Source organism: Engystomops pustulosus, chromosome 3 (genome assembly GCF_040894005.1).
Source record: "Engystomops pustulosus chromosome 3, aEngPut4.maternal, whole genome shotgun sequence".
Lineage (NCBI taxonomy): Eukaryota > Metazoa > Chordata > Amphibia > Anura > Leptodactylidae > Engystomops > Engystomops pustulosus.
The window spans coordinates 3,187,862-3,201,028 of NC_092413.1; the positions used below are offsets into that span (position 1 = coordinate 3,187,862).

General features: G+C 53.0%; 1 protein-coding gene across 2 annotated transcripts in view; it reads left to right on the forward strand.

Moving 5' to 3' along the window:
- KIF6 (kinesin family member 6) overlaps nucleotides 1-13,167 on the forward strand; it is an 88,520-nt gene that overhangs the window by 71,696 nt on the left and 3,657 nt on the right. The window lies entirely within an intron of this gene.

Genomic DNA, 13,167 nt, shown 5'->3' on the forward strand with positions numbered 1-13,167 from the left:
AGCCATTGGGTAACCCCAGGAGCCATTGGGTAACCCCAGGAGCCATTGGGTAACCCCAGGAGCCATTGGGTAACCCCAGGAGCCATCGGGTAACCGCAGGAGCCATCGGGTAACCCCAGGAGCCATCAGGTGCCAGTAGGGAATCAGACTATAGGATCAAAAAACGCCCTGCAGACTATGGTTATGTGCAGACATCGTGGAATGGGGAAAGAAAAGAGGAGCAGCGATACTACCCATCACGAAATCGGGGTCTGGTTTAGTAAGCATCACATCAATGCTACAGAATTAAGTGCAGTATCCCCACGGGGCCTTTTCTTGGGGCCTGGAGGCAGCCGGGGCCCAGAATACCGGAGTGGCTGGCGATCACGGTGCTTGGTATGGGGAGCGGAGGGCTGTCCTACAGCCTGGCAGGTCTCCAGCAGGTGGTGTGTGCAAGAAATATGGAGGGAGAGGCAGGGGTTGCCCCAGGGAGAACCAGTACATCAGAGTGTCTGTAAGATATGGGTGGCTCGTGGTGGCTACAGCCGTATCCAGGGATCAGATGAAGGCAACGGGTCTAAACTGTCATCAGAAGATTGTGGTTCTGGTGCTGGAGTGGTCGTGGAGAGGGTCCTCGGGATAAGGCACCAGCCTGGTAGTAGTCTGGGTTAGAGTCTCCAGACTCAGTTCCTGGGATTGGTTTCTGTGACAGCACTGAAGGTGTGCTCCACACTGACTCTCTGTTCACTCTCTGACTCCTGTAGTCTGGACTGGACCATGTGCTCCCCCTGCACAGGGGTTTTGTACTTCCCCTGGTAAGGTGGTAGCACCTCTCCAATCAACTGATTGGATAACACTTTATACCATTTAACTGCTGCCTTTCCAGGCAGAGGCTACAGCAGCAATTACATAATCTCTCAGTGATAGAAACTTACTAGAGAGTTCATGACACTCTTAGACTCAAGACACGTGGCATTTTTAGGCCGTTTTTAGTTAGTGCCTTTATTAAGATCGTAGAAATCGCATCCGGTTTTTAATGGACTGCTCATAAACGGCCCCAAAACGTGTTAAAACGCCATGTGTGGCATCACCCTTACCCGTAACCTGGAGAAGGCGCTATTTGCAGTTACCATGTATTGGCAGGGGTGTTGCATACCCCCGTGGTAATTGAAAGAGCCGCCCACGGCTCGGCTATGGACCGGATTCAGAAAGTAGGCTAAAGATGACCAGCAGCATATGGCCTCCAGGTGGTCCATGAACACTACAGGGTATAGGGGTGCGGATGGTAAGGTGCATTTTAAGGTAAGTGCAGTGCAAGGGTGACAGTGGTGTCATGTCCTGTAATCCACAACTTGCACAAAGGCCTGAAAACTTGTCACACGTCACCGAGGTCATAAACATAAACATGATTGGTACGTGTAGTACATGGGGTATACCGGCTGTCTGACGGTGATACCCCAGTGCATGATATCTAGGTGTCACTATTTAAACACCCCTTGTCCCCTAAGGACCCGCGGTTTACAGAGGCCACACAATTACGGAGCTCTGATTTGAGGTGTAAGCCTGCAGTCAGGATTTGACAGGAACTACATTCATTTAGCTACATACCTGCAAAGCCTAAGGTTATAATGCAAACTAACTAACAATTAATGCTATAGTTGTGCAAAACAATAGTCACATTGGCTTTCGCAGCCCGATGGGTAGACGGCTTGGCACATTACATAACCAGAAGCAGCATGGCGACCCCTGGCAGCAGTAGAATAGGATGTCCATTTCCTGAAGAAAGAAAAGGCGCTCAATAGGCACTACACACTGGGGCAGAGTTACTTACCCGGTCCATTCGCGATCCAGCAGCGCGTTCTGTGCAGTGGATCCGGGTCCGGGCGGGATTCATTAAGGCAGTTCCTCTGCCGTCCACCAGGTGTCGCTGCTGCGCTGAAGTTCCCCGAGGCGCACTGGAATGCCCTGAAGTTCAACCCTATACCTAGTGAAGGTAAGTGCAAGCTCTGTGAAACTTTCTTTTTCTAAAATGCGGCTTTTTTTTTCGAATCCGTTGGGTTTTCGTTCGTCCACGCCCCCCGATTTCCGTTGCGTGCATGCCGGCGCCGATGCGCCGTAATCCGATCGCTTGTGCCAAAATCCTGGGGCAATTCAGGGGAAATCAGCCCAAATCGGAAATGTTAGGGCCCGATTCATGTTTTCCCGACGTGTTACCCAAAGTAAATGACCCCCATTGTCTCTTTCCTGTAATAGATGCCATGATGTACAATAAATAATAACGTTTTCCTGGAGTAACCATGGTCTCCCAGAGCTCTGGTAGGGAGAGTCCATTCTCTGGGCACAATTCTTGAGGCAGGAAAAAGAAGAAAAATCCTGATACATCTCTTCTGGAGGTGAGGGACACAGTCCTCTGAGTACACGTAGTTCTGCGGGCAGCCGAGGGGGGAAACGGGAAAAGTTCAGGAAAGTTTCTGACTTTTAAACAAATAAAGCGTCCCAGGCTCGGTAGGGATGATGGGTGCAGCCCAACTGGGAGTAAAGAAATCAAAAAGTCATATGTACAAGAATATTAATAATTCTTTATTTATATAGCGCACACAGATGACACAGCGCCGCACAAAGCATGCAAATCGGTCCCTGTCCCCGTGGGGCTCACAATTTTAACAACCTACTAGTATGTTTTGGAGTGTGGGAGGAAACCGGAGTACCCGGAGGAAACGCACACAAACACGGAGAGAACATACAAACTCTTTGCAGATGTTGTCCTGGGTGGGACTAGAACCCGGGACTCCAGCGCTGCAAGGCAGAATTGCTACCCATTCAGCCATTCAGTGGGAGTATAGGCAGAGTGAGCATGTTACCTCCTCGGCTGCAGTAGGCCCGGGCACCAGTTCAGGAGCAGGGATCGGGGCCTCCTCTCGGGGCGCAATTGTGCGGGCTCTTAGCTCCAGCATAGTAGCGGGGAGAGGCAACAGGTATTGCGCACCGTCACGGACCTGAGATGCGTCTGCATGGCGGAGGCCCGGGTCATACCTCGATGCAGCCGATGTACAGCGGAGGGTTGTTGGATGGGCTGAGCAGATACAACGATCACCGTCTCAAGGGCTTTGAGGAACTCCATTCCCTCAGCGAGAGGTAGAGGTCTGGGGCCCAACCTGCTGCCAATGATCTCTTTGCCCTCTGGTGCCCCATCTTAACACAGAACACCTGTGTGTGTACCACATGGAGCAAAGTCCTTCCCGCCAGGGGTTGTGACCGGCTTTATTTCCTCTTGTGCCACAGAGCTATCAGGTGGGGTTCGCGCCATTTGGGCATTGGCGGAGCTTAGCGAGTAGCCGGAATTTCCCATCAGTGAGGATTTTGGCGGACTGGAGCTCTTTGCTGCGCCACACAGACTGCCAGAGGTTAATGCTTTGGCCACTGCAATTGCGGATGTAGCAGAGCCGACAGAGATCTTTTGCAGGGATTAACCTCCTGGGTGCTGGAGCAGTTCTCAACAGCACGTGGCTAGGATATAACAGTCCTTTTTTTTAACCCTGCTGCCATCCGGGTTAAGGCCCAAGTGATTGTGTTCTACAATATAAACTGTCTATAGTACCAGTATAAGGCACGGTGCTTGGTGTAGGGACCGGAGGGCTGTCCTACAGCCTGGCAGCTGTCCAGCAGGTGGGGTGTGCAAGAAATATGGAGGGAGAGGCTGATGTACTGGTTCTCCCTGGGGCAACCCCTGAGTGTCTTTAATGGATGGGGAGCCCGTGGTAATAACAGCCATATCCAGGGATCACACTGAGGCAACGTTTTGCAAATTAACTTACTGCTGTTTATTGAACAACAGCAGACTATGGGCCTAAACGGATAACAGCAGGTTCTGGTACTGGAGTAGTCGAGGAGAGTGGTCCACAGGATAAGGCACCAGCCCGGTAGTAGATGCAGCCCGGTAGTAGATGCAGCCCGGTAGTAGATGCAGGTTGGGATAATGGAGATGGAGCTGAGTCCAAACGGTGGAAGCTGAAGCTCTGGATTAGAGTCTCCTGACTCAGGTCCTGGGATTGGTTTCTGTGTCAGCACTGAAGGTGTGCTCCACACTCACTCTCTGTTCACTTAGATCATGTGGTCTGGACAGAGCAGCTAAGACTCTGCAGACTGGACCACATGTACTCCCCCTGCACAAGGTTTTAGACTCCCCCTGGTCAGGTGGTAGCTCCTCTCCAATCACACTCCAGTTTACAATGCAGCCAACTGATTGGATAACATCTTACACTATTTAACTATTGTCTGTCCAGGCAGAGGCTACAGCTGCAGATTACCTGAGATCTCCCTGCATTTCTAGATGAGGTTTTGAGGAGTGTAAGAGACAAAGTAGTGATATAGCGTGTACCACATGGTGAGAGGACCGTGTAGCGTGTACCACATGGTGAGAGGACCGTGTAGCGTGTCCCACATGGTGAGAGGACCGTGTAGCGTGTCCCACATGGTGAGAGGACCGTGTAGCGTGTCCCACATGGTGAGAGGACCGTGTAGCGTGTACCACATGGTGAGAGGACCGTGTAGCGTGTCCCACATGGTGAGAGGACCGTGTAGCGTGTCCCACATGGTGAGAGGAGCGTGTAGCGCGTCCCACGCGGTGAGAGGAGCGTGTAGCGCATCCCACATGGTGAGAGGACCGTGTAGCGTGTCCCACATGGTGAGAGGACCGTGTAGCGTGTCCCACATGGTGAGAGGACCGTGTAGCGCGTCCCACATGGTGAGAGGACCGTGTAGTGCGTCCCACATGGTGAGAGGACCGTGTAGCGCGTCCCACATGGTGAGAGGACCGTGTAGCGCGTCCCACATGGTGAGAGGACCGTGTAGCGCGTCCCACATGGTGAGAGGACCGTGTAGCGCGTCCCACATGGTGAGAGGACCGTGTAGCGTGTCCCACATGGTGAGAGGACCGTGTAGCGCGTCCCACATGGTGAGAGGACCGTGTAGCGCGTCCCACATGGTGAGAGGAGCGTGTAGCGCGTACCACGCGGTGAGAGGAGCGTGTAGCGCGTCCCACGCGGTGAGAGGAGCGTGTAGCGCGTCCCACATGGTGAGAGGACCGTGTAGCGCGTCCCACATGGTGAGAGGAGCGTGTAGCGCGTACCACGCGGTGAGAGGAGCGTGTAGCGCGTCCCACGCGGTGAGAGGAGCGTGTAGCGCGTCCCACATGTTCTTTATCTGTATTGTTGTTATGGAATATTTAATAGAAGTCGGCGTCACACAGCCCTGGAGAACTGTCACATCAATTCATACACAGATATACCTGAGCCCCCGCTTACCTCCCTAATCCCAACTATATTACCGTCTGTTGTATTATCCTATGACTCCAGTTACAGGAGCAGCGTGCGCCCCAACCTCCGCTATTTCATTTCTGCAGAATATCACTAGTTTAACCCTTCACACTTTAGAAATCTCTTTGTGAATTCGTTGATATGTGCAGATAATAAATACATTTGTGACTTTCGATCTTCAAACTCCTCTGAACATTTATCGCTGTCAATGAGAGAGCCACCTGGAAAAATCTAAGAAAATCCCCGTTACCTCTGAGATATCCCCAAATGTTTTCATCCTGCCATCCTCCCAGATCTGTGAAACGCGTCGGAACCCCTGTTCGCTCCAGAAGGAGGGTCCGGCAGACCCCAGAGACCAGGCAAATGCCTATTATACCATAATGTGTGTCCATCGCCTCTCCTTTCATGTTCAAAAATTGTTTCAGCGCTTCCCAAGATCTGTGTCACAAATCACCGACATCTTATACTGTGACTGTAAGAAATCTCCACTTTCCAAGACCTCAAAAATTGTCCCCAAACATTCATATCACCTGTTTATACCCCAACATATGAACCTACTTATCTGAGCTGCTATAAAGTATCCAAAGCAGAAGAGGAGCCCAAACCCCCCCCAGAGGTTACTGCACTGATTTCATCTTCATCCTGACTTTCTTACGTCCCAAATTGAATCCTTTATATTGGAGTTTATTAACCTAAAGACAGAGGTGAAGACAAACCGTAATCTGGGGAGCAGAACCTTCTTTACCCGACTCCGGTTCTATCAGCCCTGGACAGGAGGAGCCGACACCAAACATGAACATTCTCCCTCATGGCCTCTATCAATGGAGACAAATTCATCCGACTGAGCGGAAATCCTAATCCCGAGATCTGGTAAACTGTCCTCGCACATCTTACACTTTGTCGGATCTATATTTCTAGCTCCTTCTTTATCCAGGGGAAGAATCGGAGTCTTTTCCCAGTTATTCTGCAGACCTGGCGGTTTTCCATATTCCTCGATCACCCTTGGTATAGAGCGCGGGGCGTCTCCAATATACAATATTGTATCCTCCGTATATAAACATACTATCGCTATCGTCTCCCCCACATCCTCCCCATCCTAGATAACTCACATCCATTGGATTCCTTTCAGCAATATTTTTGCCCTTGGAGCTTCATACAATCATCGGACCCACCAAATAAACCCTGGACCAAAACCGAACCGTTCCAACACTTTCCAGAGAAGCCCCCACTCCTTCGTATCGAACGATTTAATGGCGTCCAACCCCAGGATGGAGCCGAGGTGGCGCGTGGTCCGAGGGGATCAAAGGGATAAAGAGTCGGATCACCAAACGCAAATCAATTCTATGGGAATTCCCATGTGCCACGGGATTCCCTCTCCTCTGGCCACGCTTATTCCTCCATCCACCATAACTCTATACGAGGGTCTGCCTGTCAGGATCTGTGAGTGTCACTCCTCCAGTCCTGTCCAGCTTTAGGTCCAATACCAAATCCCCAATAAACAGGACCGGGAATTCCTTTTTATATGAGACAAACAGTGAAAGAAGAGGAGGAGGGATGTAACCAGAGGCTATAATGACCCCATGTCCCCCTAAATCACAGAAAGGAAGACATATCTGCCTTGTAAATCAATCAACCTCCCCATTCTGATGAATAATCGGGTCTCCTCTCTGCAGTGAGTGATACCCCCCCCTCCCCCCCCCCCCAATCTCCTCTTCCCTTCGTGAAGGGCTGGGAGATGTTTCTATTCAATCTCTTAATCCACGAATATCCCTGGATATAATCCTGACCACCATTTGTGGTTCAAAAAAAAGGGAGAGAAAAGGAAAAAGACCTTAAGACCTCCCCCCCCCCCCCCCCCCGGGAGGCCTGCGCCCACCACTGGTATCTTGGGGGGGCCTCCGCTCCGTGTAAAGCCACATATCTGGACCCTGAGGTCCAGTTCCTTACAGCAGATGTTTAGTTCATGCCAAAAAGATTATTACCGCTAAGCTGAATGTTGTACGGCACGAGTAGCTTATCATCCAGGCTTCAGGGCAACAATAGCTGTGTAACCACCACCACATTCACAAAGCACAAGAGGAACAAAGGGTTCGCATGCCATGCATGCGCAGGGGCGCTCGCCAGGGTTTCCTTCCGATTCGCCAGGATTAAGTTTTGTGTTAGTGGCTAGAGATACGTGGATCCTGTGCTGATTCTCGCTTTGTACGTGGAAGCGTTTCTGCAGGGTTAGTGCAGGAGTCCGGCAGTAAAGCGATATCTCCCGGGTTTAGGATCAGCGAAAGTCGTACGAGCCGCCAGATTTACCACAAAGGTGACAGTAGTTCTAGCGCGAGAGAGAGGACAAGGAGCAGCTACACCATCCTCCTCCTCACGATGGCGCCGCTGATCTTCCACGTGGAGCCTCCCCTGAGCACATGCAGGGGGCGCCGTGCCGAGGCTCCTCTCCCACTGCGTCACAGCTCCCGATCCTTTCCTTATTAATTCCTCAAGCGACACTTTCAGTCACCTCCCCTTCAGGATGCGGATCTGGACCGGACCGTCACATATGACTGTAGTGCCGACCTTGTACCAGACAGGGCGTCACTGCCGCGGATCCTCCACCGATTCTCCGTTACCGCCTGTCTCCGCACATGGCGACCAATGGTATAGAGAGCCGGCTAGACCCCAGGACGCTCCTGCGCTGGCATTACCAGTGACGCTGATATCCGAATCCGCAGCGCACCGGATCATGTATCAGAGCCAGGAGCCGGCTAACCCCTAGAGCTACAGAGCCTCAGGCGGCACAACTTGCTGGGGGAGGAGCGGCGGGACCTGATTCCTCACATCGCAGCCTCCGCGCTTCCCTCGCAAGTTTTTTGGGTTAGGGTTACTGCTCTTATACGGTGGATCTAGAGCGGATATATTTATGAGTGAAGATTTTTCTAACCATCTGATGTTTTATATTGTTGTTCCTACCCTAATGGGTTAAATGTCCCTCTTCCATGTGAATGTGATGAGCTACAAGGAGGAGGAGGATGTACTATATATATATATATATATATATATATATATATATATATATATATATACACTCACCGGCCACTTTATTAGGTCCACCTGTCCAACTGCTCATTAACACTTAATTTCTAATCAGCCAATCACATGGCGGCAGTGCATTTAGGCATGTAGACATGGTCAAGACAATCTCCTGCAGTTCTCCCGAGCATCAGTATGGGGAAGAAAGGTGATTTGTGGCCTGTGAACGTGGCATGGTTGTTGGTGGCAGAAGGGCTGGTCTGAGTATTTCAGAAACTGCTGATCTACTGGGATTTTCACGCACAACCATCTCTAGGGTTTACAGAGAATGGTCCGAAAAAGAAAAAACATCCAGTGAGCAGCAGTTCTGTGGGCGGAAATGCCTTGTTGATGCCAGAGGTCAGAGGAGAATGGGCAGACTGGTTCCAGCTGATAGAAAGGCAACAGTGACTGAAATCGCCCCCCGTTACAACCAAGGTAGGCAGAAGAGCATCTCTGAACGCACAGTACGTCCAACTTTGAGGCAGATGGGCTACAGCAGCAGAAGACCACACCGGGTGCCAGTCCTTTCAGCTAAGAACAGGAAACTGAGGCTACAATTTGCACAAGCTCATCGAAATTGGACAGAAGAAGATTGGAAAAACGTTGCCTGGTCTGATGAGTCTCGATTTCTGCTGTGACATTCGGATGGTAGGGTCAGAACATGAAAGCATGCCTTGTATCAGCGGCTCAGGCTGGTGGTGGTGGTGTCATGGATCCATCCTGCCTTGTATCAGCGGCTCAGGCTGGTGGTGGTGGTGTCATGGATCCATCCTGCCTTGTATCAGCGGCTCAGGCTGGTGGTGGTGGTGTCATGGATCCATCCTGCCTTGTATCAGCGGCTCAGGCTGGTGGTGGTGGTGCCATGGATCCATCCTGCCTTGTATCAGCGGCTCAGGCTGGTGGTGGTGGTGTCATGGATCCATCCTGCCTTGTATCAGCGGGTCAGGCTGGTGGTGGTGGTGTCATGGATCCATCCTGCCTTGTATCAGCGGGTCAGACTGGTGGTGGTGTCATGGATCCATCCTGCCTTGTATCAGCGGGTCAGGCTGGTGGTGGTGGTGTCATGGATCCATCCTGCCTTGTATCAGCGGGTCAGACTGGTGGTGGTGTCATGGATCCATCCTGCCTTGTATCAGCGGGTCAGGCGGGTGGTGCTGGTGTCATGGATCCATCCTGCCTTGTATCAGCGGGTCAGGCTGGTGGTGGTGGTGTCATGAATCCATCCTGCCTTGTATCAGCGGCTCAGGCTGGTGGTGGTGGTGTCATGGATCCATCCTGCCTTGTATCAGCGGCTCAGGCTGGTGGTGGTGGTGTCATGGATCCATCCTGCCTTGTATCAGCGGCTCAGGCTGGTGGTGGTGGTGTCATGGATCCATCCTGCCTTGTATCAGCGGCTCAGGCTGGTGCTGGTGTCATGGATCCATCCTGCCTTGTATCAGCGGGTCAGGCTGGTGGTGGTGGTGTCATGGATCCATACTGCCTTGTATCAGCGGCTCAGGCTGGTGGTGCTGGTGTCATGGATCCATCCTGCCTTGTATCAGCGGCTCAGGCTGGTGGTGGTGGTGTCATGGATCCATCCTGCCTTGTATCAGCGGCTCAGGCTGGTGGTGGTGTCATGGATCCATCCTGCCTTGTATCAGCGGCTCAGGCTGGTGGTGGTGGTGTCATGGATCCATCCTGCCTTGTATCAGCGGCTCAGGCTGGTGGTGCTGGTGTCATGGATCCATCCTGCCTTGTATCAGCGGCTCAGGCTGGTGGTGCTGGTGTCATGGATCCATCCTGCATTGTATCGGCGGCTCAGGCTGGTGGTGGTGTCATGGATCCATCCTGCCCTGTATCAGCGGCTCAGGCTGGTGGTGGTGGGGTCATGGATCCATCCTGCCTTGTATCAGCGGCTCAGGCTGGTGGTGATGGTGTCATGGATCCATCCTGCCTTGTATCAGCGGCTCAGGCTGGTGGTGGTGGTGTCATGGATCCATCCTGTCTTGTATCAGCGGCTCAGGCTGGTGGTGGTGGTGTCATGGATCCATCCTGCCTTGTATCAGCGGCTCAGGCTGGTGGTGGTGGTGTCATGGATCCATCCTGCCTTGTATCAGCGGCTCAGGCTGGTGGTGGTGCTGTCATGGATCCATCCTGCCTTGTATCAGCGGCTCAGGCTGGTGCTGGTGGTGTCATGGATCCATCCTGCCTTGTATCAGCGGCTCAGGCTGGTGGTGGTGGTGTCATGGATCCATCCTGCCTTGTATCAGCGGCTCAGGCTGGTGGTGGTGGTGTCATGGATCCATCCTGCCTTGTATCAGCGGCTCAGGCTGGTGGTGGTGGTGTCATGGATCCATCCTGCCTTGTATCAGCGGCTCAGGCTGGTGGTGGTGGTGTCATGGATCCATCCTGCCTTGTATCAGCGGCTCAGGCTGGTGGTGCTGGTGTCATGGATCCATCCTGCCTTGTATCAGCGGCTCAGGCTGGTGGTGCTGGTGTCATGGATCCATCCTGCCTTGTATCAGCGGCTCAGGCTGGTGGTGGTGGTGTCATGGATCCATCCTGCCTTGTATCAGCGGCTCAGGCTGGTGGTGCTGGTGTCATGGATCCATCCTGCCTTGTATCAGCGGCTTAGGCTGGTGGTGCTGGTGTCATGGATCCATCCTGCCTTGTATCAGCGGCTCAGGCTGGTGGTGCTGGTGTCATGGATCCATCCTGCCTTGTATCAGCGGCTCAGGCTGGTGGTGGTGGTGTCATGGATCCATCCTGCCTTGTATCAGCGGCTCAGGCTGGTGGTGCTGGTGTCATGGATCCATCCTGCCTTGTATCAGCGGCTCAGGCTGGTGGTGCTGGTGTCATGGATCCATCCTGCCTTGTATCAGCGGCTCAGGCTGGTGGTGGTGGTGTCATGGATCCATCCTGCCTTGTATCAGCGGCTCAGGCTGGTGGTGCTGGTGTCATGGATCCATCCTGCCTTGTATCAGCGGCTCAGGCTGGTGCTGGTGGTGTCATGGATCCATCCTGCCTTGTATCAGCGGGTCAGGCTGGTGGTGGTGGTGTCATGGATCCATCCTGCCTTGTATCAGCGGGTCAGGCTGGTGCTGGTGGTGTCATGGATCCATCCTGCCTTGTATCAGCGGCTCAGGCTGGTGGTGGTGGTGTCATGGATCCATCCTGCCTTGTATCAGCGGCTCAGGCTGGTGGTGGTGGTGTCATGGATCCATCCTGCCTTGTATCAGCGGGTCAGGCTGGTGGTGGTGGTGTCATGGATCCATCTTGCCTTGTATCAGCGGCTCAGGCTGGTGGTGGTGGTGTCATGGATCCATCCTGCCTTGTATCAGCGGCTCAGGCTGGTGGTGGTGGTGTCATGGATCCATCCTGCCTTGTATCAGCGGCTCAGGCTGGTGGTGGTGGTGTCATGGATCCATCCTGCCTTGTATCAGCGGGTCAGGCTGGTGGTGGTGGTGTCATGGATCCATCCTGCCTTGTATCAGCGGCTCAGGCTGGTGGTGGTGTCATGGATCCATCCTGCCTTGTATCAGCGGCTCAGGCTGGTGGTGGTGGTGTCATGGATCCATCCTGCCTTGTATCAGCGGCTCAGGCTGGTGGTGGTGGTGTCATGGATCCATCCTGCCTTGTATCAGCGGCTCAGGCTGGTGGTGGTGGTGTCATGGATCCATCCTGCCTTGTATCAGCGGCTCAGGCTGGTGGTGGTGGTGTCATGGATCCATCCTGCCTTGTATCAGCGGGTCAGGCTGGTGGTGCTGGTGTCATGGATCCATCCTGCCTTGTATCAGCGGTCAGGCTGGTGGTGGTGGTGTCATGGATCCATCTTGCCTTGTATCAGCGGCTCAGGCTGGTGGTGGTGGTGTCATGGATCCATCCTGCCTTGTATCAGCGGCTCAGGCTGGTGGTGGTGGTGTCATGGATCCATCCTGCCTTGTATCAGCGGCTCAGGCTGGTGGTGGTGGTGTCATGGATCCATCCTGCCTTGTATCAGCGGGTCAGGCTGGTGGTGGTGGTGTCATGGATCCATCCTGCCTTGTATCAGCGGGTCAGGCTGGTGGTGGTGGTGTCATGGATCCATCTTGCCTTGTATCAGCGGCTCAGGCTGGTGGTGGTGGTGTCATGGATCCATCCTGCCTTGTATCAGCGGCTCAGGCTGGTGGTGGTGGTGTCATGGATCCATCCTGCCTTGTATCAGCGGGTCAGGCTGGTGGTGCTGGTGTCATGGATCCATCCTGCCTTGTATCAGCGGGTCAGGCTGGTGGTGCTGGTGTCATGGATCCATCCTGCCTTGTATCAGCGGGTCAGGCTGGTGGTGGTGGTGTCATGGATCCATCCTGCCTTGTATCAGCAGCTCAGGCTGGTGGTGCTGGTGTCATGGTGTTGTTGCTGACCATGTCCATCCCTTTATGAGCACAATGTACCCTGTAACATCTGATGGTAACTTTCAGCAGAATAATGCGCCAGGTCATAAAGCTGGAATCATCTCAGACTGGTTTCTTGAACATGACAATGAGGTCACTGGACACAAATGGCTCCACAGTCACCAGATCTCAATCCAATAGAGCATCTTTGGGATGTGGTGGAACGGGAGATTCGCATCATGGATGTGCAGCCGACAAATCTGCGGCAACTGTGTGATGCCATCATGTCACTATGGAGCAAAATCTCTGAGGAGCTTCCAGCACCTTGTTGTATCTATGCCACGAAGAATTGAGGCAGTTCTGAAGGCAAAAGGGGGTCCAACCCGTTACTAGCATGGTGGACCTAATAAAGTGGCCGGTGAGTGTATATACTGGATGTATATTCCTCTCCCCTCACACCATGACTG